The sequence below is a fragment of the Salarias fasciatus genome, chromosome 8 (genome assembly GCF_902148845.1).
Source record: "Salarias fasciatus chromosome 8, fSalaFa1.1, whole genome shotgun sequence".
Lineage (NCBI taxonomy): Eukaryota > Metazoa > Chordata > Actinopteri > Blenniiformes > Blenniidae > Salarias > Salarias fasciatus.
The window spans coordinates 19,316,172-19,322,933 of record NC_043752.1 but is presented as its reverse complement, the minus strand read 5'-3'; positions in this window follow the sequence as shown (position 1 = coordinate 19,322,933).

The window sequence follows — 6,762 nt, the reverse complement described above, 5'->3', positions numbered from 1 at the left end:
GAAGCGCAGGGACATTACTCAGAGAGACTGAGAGCAGATTCGAACAGCAGTTCGCCCAGACCTGACATCTGGACGTCTGGCACTCGTCCCGGTCTGGTGTGAAAGATCCTGACAGAACTTGCCCTAACCTCAGCGCCATCAAATACCTTCGGGATGAACACTGACTCACTGGCTGAGCGAGGCTGCAACCTTTTAATCCTTTAAAGTGTTCGGCATTGGTGTATTTAAGCCAAAAAAAAATTTCGAGGAAGCTTTAGTGTTCTTGTCAAACTTAAAAAGGCAACAGTGGTTTGTGGTGTCGCCAAACAAGCCAGGCTTATTTTCAAGAGAAGGTCATCCATTCATCCATCCATCCGTCCTTTGTCCAGCTGATCACTGTGGAGCGCTGCAGGCTGAACAGGTTGACAACCCACCTGTAGTGGACCCAGTGCTGAGCAGCATTCTGAAAACCCTTTAAAAAGAGGACTTAGAGAGAATGTGGAGATAAAGTGAATGAATCAAACCAATGCTCAGGTTTTGCCACTGTGTAGATGGGAGAAGGTGAGCCTTGTAGATGTTGGGAAAGCTGCGTCCGTGCATGTGCACGAGTTAGAACTTAGAGCAGAGGGTTCTCCTGCACATGCTCTGTTGCTGTGCAATAACAGTATCCACACTCTCCTGGACCTGGTCCTGGTCCTGGTCCTGGTCCAGATTCTCCTGGTTTGGTAGTTCTAGAGTTGATAGTCCAGCTTGGTGCTCTGTCCATATGAATGTCTGTTTTTCCCACTGTTAATGTTTAATGTTGAAAAAAAAAAAAAAACTACTCTATATAATGATTTCTGAGCGTAATTCATATGGAAACAGGTCTGGCCTGCAGAAAACTGAGGGTTATAACTGTTAGGCCTCATTTCTGAAGGCTGCAACATGTAAACCTCCTCCAAATGGCTGCACTGAAAGAGAGCTTTCATCGACATGGTAATGCAGTGATTCATCCAAATGGCAATAGCCAAACACTTCTGGAGGGGATGTCTTCGGAAAATGCTGCTGCACTTTCCTTTCCCCGTGAAAAGTTCAGGACGGAGTAGCTTTAGAGCAGAGGCAGACCAATAACGTGGTTTTTCTGTCAAAAAGCTCTGAACAGTCAGTGGACTGAAAACAGTCAGGGGACATCTGAGCGGCTTCCAGGCCGACTGGCCGGCAGCTGCTGGCCTGAATACTAATCAGACCAGGCATTTCTACTGATATTACCTTTTCCTGTGTAATGGCTCACTATGCTAAACTGCTCAGAGCTTATATGCCTTATGAGACGCGGCGCCGCCGCCAAATGCTGCATTTTGGAACCATTATGACCACCTGCCTGATATGCTGTTGGTCCATTAAGAGGAGCCAGAACAGCTCCAGGCTCACTGAGACATGAACTCTACAAGAACTCTGAGGGTGGTCCTAATATAGGTCCTCCGACCTCTGCGACGGAGCGGCCACACTTCAGTCAGACTCTGCTGTTAAGTCCTCCGACAGCCTGATGGGAGCCTCAGCTCCCCGTCTTCAGCGTGAGGCGCCTGCCACTGATACAACACTTTTCAGAGACATGATACTATCTGCAGTATCTCATCTTTAAGGTCAAACACAAAATCCTCCAGTTCAGCTCACATTTGATAACTCATTCATGGTATTTTTATGGGATTATCATTTGAGAGAGTAATGCGATTCAGACCAGTTTACACAGATTCTTAAAAAAACAGATAGACCGACACACACTTTATGAATATGTGTGTGTTATGGTCGTGTCTTCATCATTAAATCAGTCTGAAATATTCATGAATTTCTTGTTGCGCTGGCCAAACATCACAACCGCGTTTGTCTTTAAAAAACAGAGTGAACTTGAAGTACAGGTGGAATAATTGTTGAGTTTCTTCCTCTTTGTTCTGCGTTTTACTTTACCGTCTGCATATGAAGAACTTTTAGAAGGCTGGAGTACGTCCTTGAGAACAACATATTTATCAAATTGTAGAGAGATTCAACGCTGTTCAGAGATAATTGCTCTGGAAATCCTCTTAGAATCATCATGTAATATATGCTTTTGTTTGAAGGAGCATAACGTCCCTGGAAAGACCGGTGATTTCAACTTCCTATAGTCACAAACACATAACATATAATGAACGTAGCACACAGCCATGGAACTTTTGATCACTCTTATTACAATCACAGACATAAGCGAGATTGTTCTCCCTCAAGTCGGTACCTGGTAACTCAAGGACACGGGCGGAGACAATAGACGGAAACTCATTGAAGTCAGGAGACGAAGGCAGGGAGTCGAGACAGACACTCAGAAGATACGCTGCAACGTGCAAGACTCACACACACACTACAGACACACTTCCTGTTCACTGATACACACACCATACACCAGAGAACGCCGGGGGCTCAGATTGCGGTCCTGCCTTCACCTGGACACCCGTAGGACCGACGGCTCCGGACCACGAGGACCAGATGTTAGAAGAGGCCTCGCCTCAAAAAACGCTACACGCACGCTACACTGGTAATCCAAATATTTTACCATGTTTAGTCCTCAAAATGCCCTGCTGTAATGATTATTTCATGTTCCACATTTATAATAAAGACAGACATACTCAATCAGTAATGTTATGAAATCATTTCATGCAGATGTCCGAATGACGACCAAAAGCTTTGCTTAGTTTGGAAAAACCTCATCAATTCATGAGACTCAGAAAACCAGAAGAAGAAGCTTTCTAGAATCTTGGACAGGACTGGGAATTCACCACACGCTGTTATTGTGAACGTTCCTGTTTTTGAATGTTTGTGAAAGCAGGTGTGCCTGAAACTTTCTGGCAGATGACAATGTTTGGATACGAGCGGTGGGTCTGCAGTCGTCCTCGGAGGTAAACCCAGTTAAAGTACAGGGACGACGACTTCAGATTAATCTGGGACGCATTCCAACATTTTTTCTGAAGTTACCCGCTGAAGCGTCGCAGTCGTCGGGACTCCAGAGAAGCCCGTCTGTCTTCTACCTGGATGGAGTTCATTGCTCTGTGATATTGCTTCTCATCACCGGAGTCTAGTTGCCAATTCTTCGACAATTTAGCATTTTCTCCAAATAATATCCACCTGTTAAACTAAAGTTAGGAGAAAACCTTGAGAGACGGGGAAGAAGAAGGAGCTGTCGACTCAACGCTGTTAAATTGAGGAGACTCAACGCCACAGCAGATGCTTCTGCAACGTTCATGTGTTCAGCGGCTCCTGGTCACAGTGTGGATGAATGTTAATGTAACTTTGTGGAAATCTTATTAAAAAACTGACTAAACTCTGGACCTGCTGTTGGTTTTGGCATGTGGGTCACATGTTTAACAGACTGGAAGCCATGGGGACTTGTAATTACACCAAAGCAGCATCTGGACTGTTTCACCCAAACTGGTCGTATTTATAGAATCCAGACTTTACAGGGCCACCTGCGGATGGATTTCCTTTATAATGTGCTGCTGTGTTCCAGAGCGTCATCCAGGTCCGCGTTCTGCGTTTCCTTCCGCAGGGACCCCGCTGCATTGATCCGCCTCTCTCTCCCAGCACTCCTTCATTATCTCACAATCAATGGAGGATGCCTCCGCTCGCAGCCCTGATGCTGGGAGAAATACTGCCGGGGAGCATGTGGGAGTGCTCCAGAGTGAGTGCACTCGCACACGTGTCCTCCACTTTCTATCTGATCTGTGCCGCTTCTGGTTTTTTTTTCTTTTTTCTTACCTGTAATGAAAAGATAGCGGTGGGGGAGGCGTAGGAGAGAGTTCTCAGAGGCCACAAATGCCCAAGGTTATGGAGGCCATTATTCTACCTGATCTAGGATTGAGCCAGCGCCGGAGGAGGGATAATAAATACATCCAATGATTCAATGCCTCTAAACCATGTGCTGTAACCCAGCCCCGCTCCGCTGCCTTCCCAGCAAATAATCACCCCCCCCTCGTGGCTCGGCAGTAGATCTCGGCGGACCGGGCCGCCAAAAGATGGCGGGTGTTCGGAGGTGTGTAGAAATGGCCGCTCTCGGACATTTAATGACGTTATATTAATAAGGAGCCGGCGTGGAGCGGAACAGCTGTTGAGCCAAATCGAAAAAGTGCCGATCTGCGGACGAGTGTTGACTCGGGAGGCACACCTGTCCAGATGCGCTCGCAGCACCGAGGCTTTCAATCAGCTCCTCGTGCAGCAGAGTCAAACTTTTTCCCCCTTTATTAAATTAGGCTTTTATGCTGCCTGCTGGATCGAGGGGTTTGGAAATAATAACCAAGAAATATTTCCTCTAAAATCAGTTGGACGTGTGTTTTTACTCCCTCACTGATTCCTGACGTCTGCAGACAAACACTCAGACGCTGCACTGCTGCGCTTTGTTTTAGGAGTCTGTGCTTTGAGGACTAATTTTCCTGGAATTCTTTGACTGTCTCCATTTAAAGATCCTTCAGGTTATTCAAACCGTCTCATTCCCGGTTGGAACCTTTATCAGATGAGCAGGCGGCCACTGTTCGCACCATGAGGGCCTCTTTGGTGATTAAAACAAGCACATTATGTTAAAATATGGATTCTTCTCTTTCAAACAAATCATAAAATGAAACCCTCCAATTCAACATCTGATTAAATCCTTTCAATAAAGTAAAATAAAGACATGTCAGACATGTGGCTGCACTCATGCTCAAGTTTTCTTCATAATCTACTAAATACACACATTAATTTGTACAGTTTTGGAAAGTTTAACTTATGGTGCAATTCCTCCTTTGTCTGGATTGACGTTAAATATTAGCATATATTAATGCAGAATGCGCAAAAATGTTGTACTGTAGACACAGAATGACCGTACCGGTGTGACTGAATGCATTTTAAGGCTGAAATATTGAGATATGTATTGTATATTGTGATGTGGCCCGGCCCTGCCTCCAGAGCTTCCTTTAAACATTGTATTGATTGTTCATTCTCCTCGTACCACCATGTGTTTGGGAAATTATGAAGCTGCTAGACAAAACTCCTGAGGGTGCCAGCCAGCCAAGAATGAATAAAGACACGCTTAGTGTGAATCAAATGTTCATCTATACATAATTCATGAGTGCAACTTAACAAAAACAAGATAAATACTCTATATTTAGATGTTTGCTTTACAGCATCGCAGTGTTTACTCCTTTAAGTCTGCCTTCATCGGGCTGGGAGAGATGACTTACCAGTGAAGCACACTGCTTGTTTAGAGACAATTAACAAGAAGATGATGTTTCCGTTTTGATTGTCTGAAAAAAAAAGGGAAAAAAAAAGCTCCACACAGAGTGATGAGTGAGGATGAGCTGCATAATCTACTTAGCCCATAATCACCAGTCTCTTCGGAGGCCTCCAAATCTCAGAGAGCCCCATAACTCACCCCAGACTGACGTCGCGCTGTCTCCAAGGAGGCTAATTAATTTCACCATTCATGTGCTGTGGGTGTTTTTCACCCCCTCTTTATCCTGCGCGGCGGCTTCATTACATACATGGTTAGCTGGATGTGTTCCCCCGGCGCCACTCGGTCGCAGCGTGAGGGACCGGGATCTTTTGTCTCGCCTGAATCAAACATTCAAAGAAAAAGCGGGATATTGATCATCCTTCAGAACTGACTTGTATTTATTTATCCATCCATCTTCTCCCTATCTGACTCACTCTCAGGGCTTTTCATTGATATTTCACTATAAAACATTACTTTGTTTTGCATGTTTGATGTTTTTCATTTAGTTAAATGATTTTAGTGTTTCACCTTTTGACCTTGATGGTTTTCTTTTCTTTAATTCTTTCCTTTTCCATTCCATTGCAGGTTGATCTGAGCTGGAAACTCCTGGGTTCGATTCCCAGAATGCTTCAAAGGAACTTCCCTCAGGGATCAATAAAGTTTTTTATTCTCTATTAGGATGTTATTAATCCTCCCTTATTTTCAGTAATTTGACTTTTATTTTAATTTTTCTGTTTCTGACCTTCCAGATACAAAGCAACTGGCTCTGCTAATTCACACAAAATGTGCAATTAAATGATTAATGATGTTTTTGTTTAACTCAAAACTTTGTCATTTTGAATTTGCTGAGCATGAATAGTAATTTATTGTAGTTCAGTCTTTTGCAGTCTGTATTAATATAAATATATGTTGATATCGTAATTACAATAAAGATTTTAATACATTGTGGAGTCCTAGTTTTTACCCTACAGGAAAATGATCAGTCTACATTCAAAAGGAATCTGGAAGAAAGGAACGAAGCGTGTTTTTCTCTGAAATAAAATGGAGGCAGATGAGAAGTAATAACAGTTTTGTCTTGAAAGTTATTTTGCTGGAGTTTGAGGAAAATGGACACGGATATGAGAGGCTGTAACTTTTCTCCAGAACGCCGTGCCTGCCAGGCTGCAGAGGAGAGCGCTGACATTTTAAATCTTCATTCCTGTTTGTTTCAATTTGGGTTTTGATATTGAAGAATGAAAACATGTGAATGCTTCGTGCTTTGGAGGGACAAGCTCTCATTTGGTTCCCAGACACTGAGGAACTCCAGCAATGACTCGGAGCAACGACAAGAGGAACTAATGATCAGGAACCAATGATGCCAAAATCTCAGTCTGCATTCAGCCACACAGAGAAACAACCAGAAACTAAAGTTACCGAGTGAAACCAAGCAGAAACAAAGTCCGTGAGGACAGAAAAATCCCGGTCTCAATGAATCTGGTCGGAATGGAGGCAAAAGAGACGTCAACAAAGCAGAACGGCTTTAAACAGGCTGTTTCCCC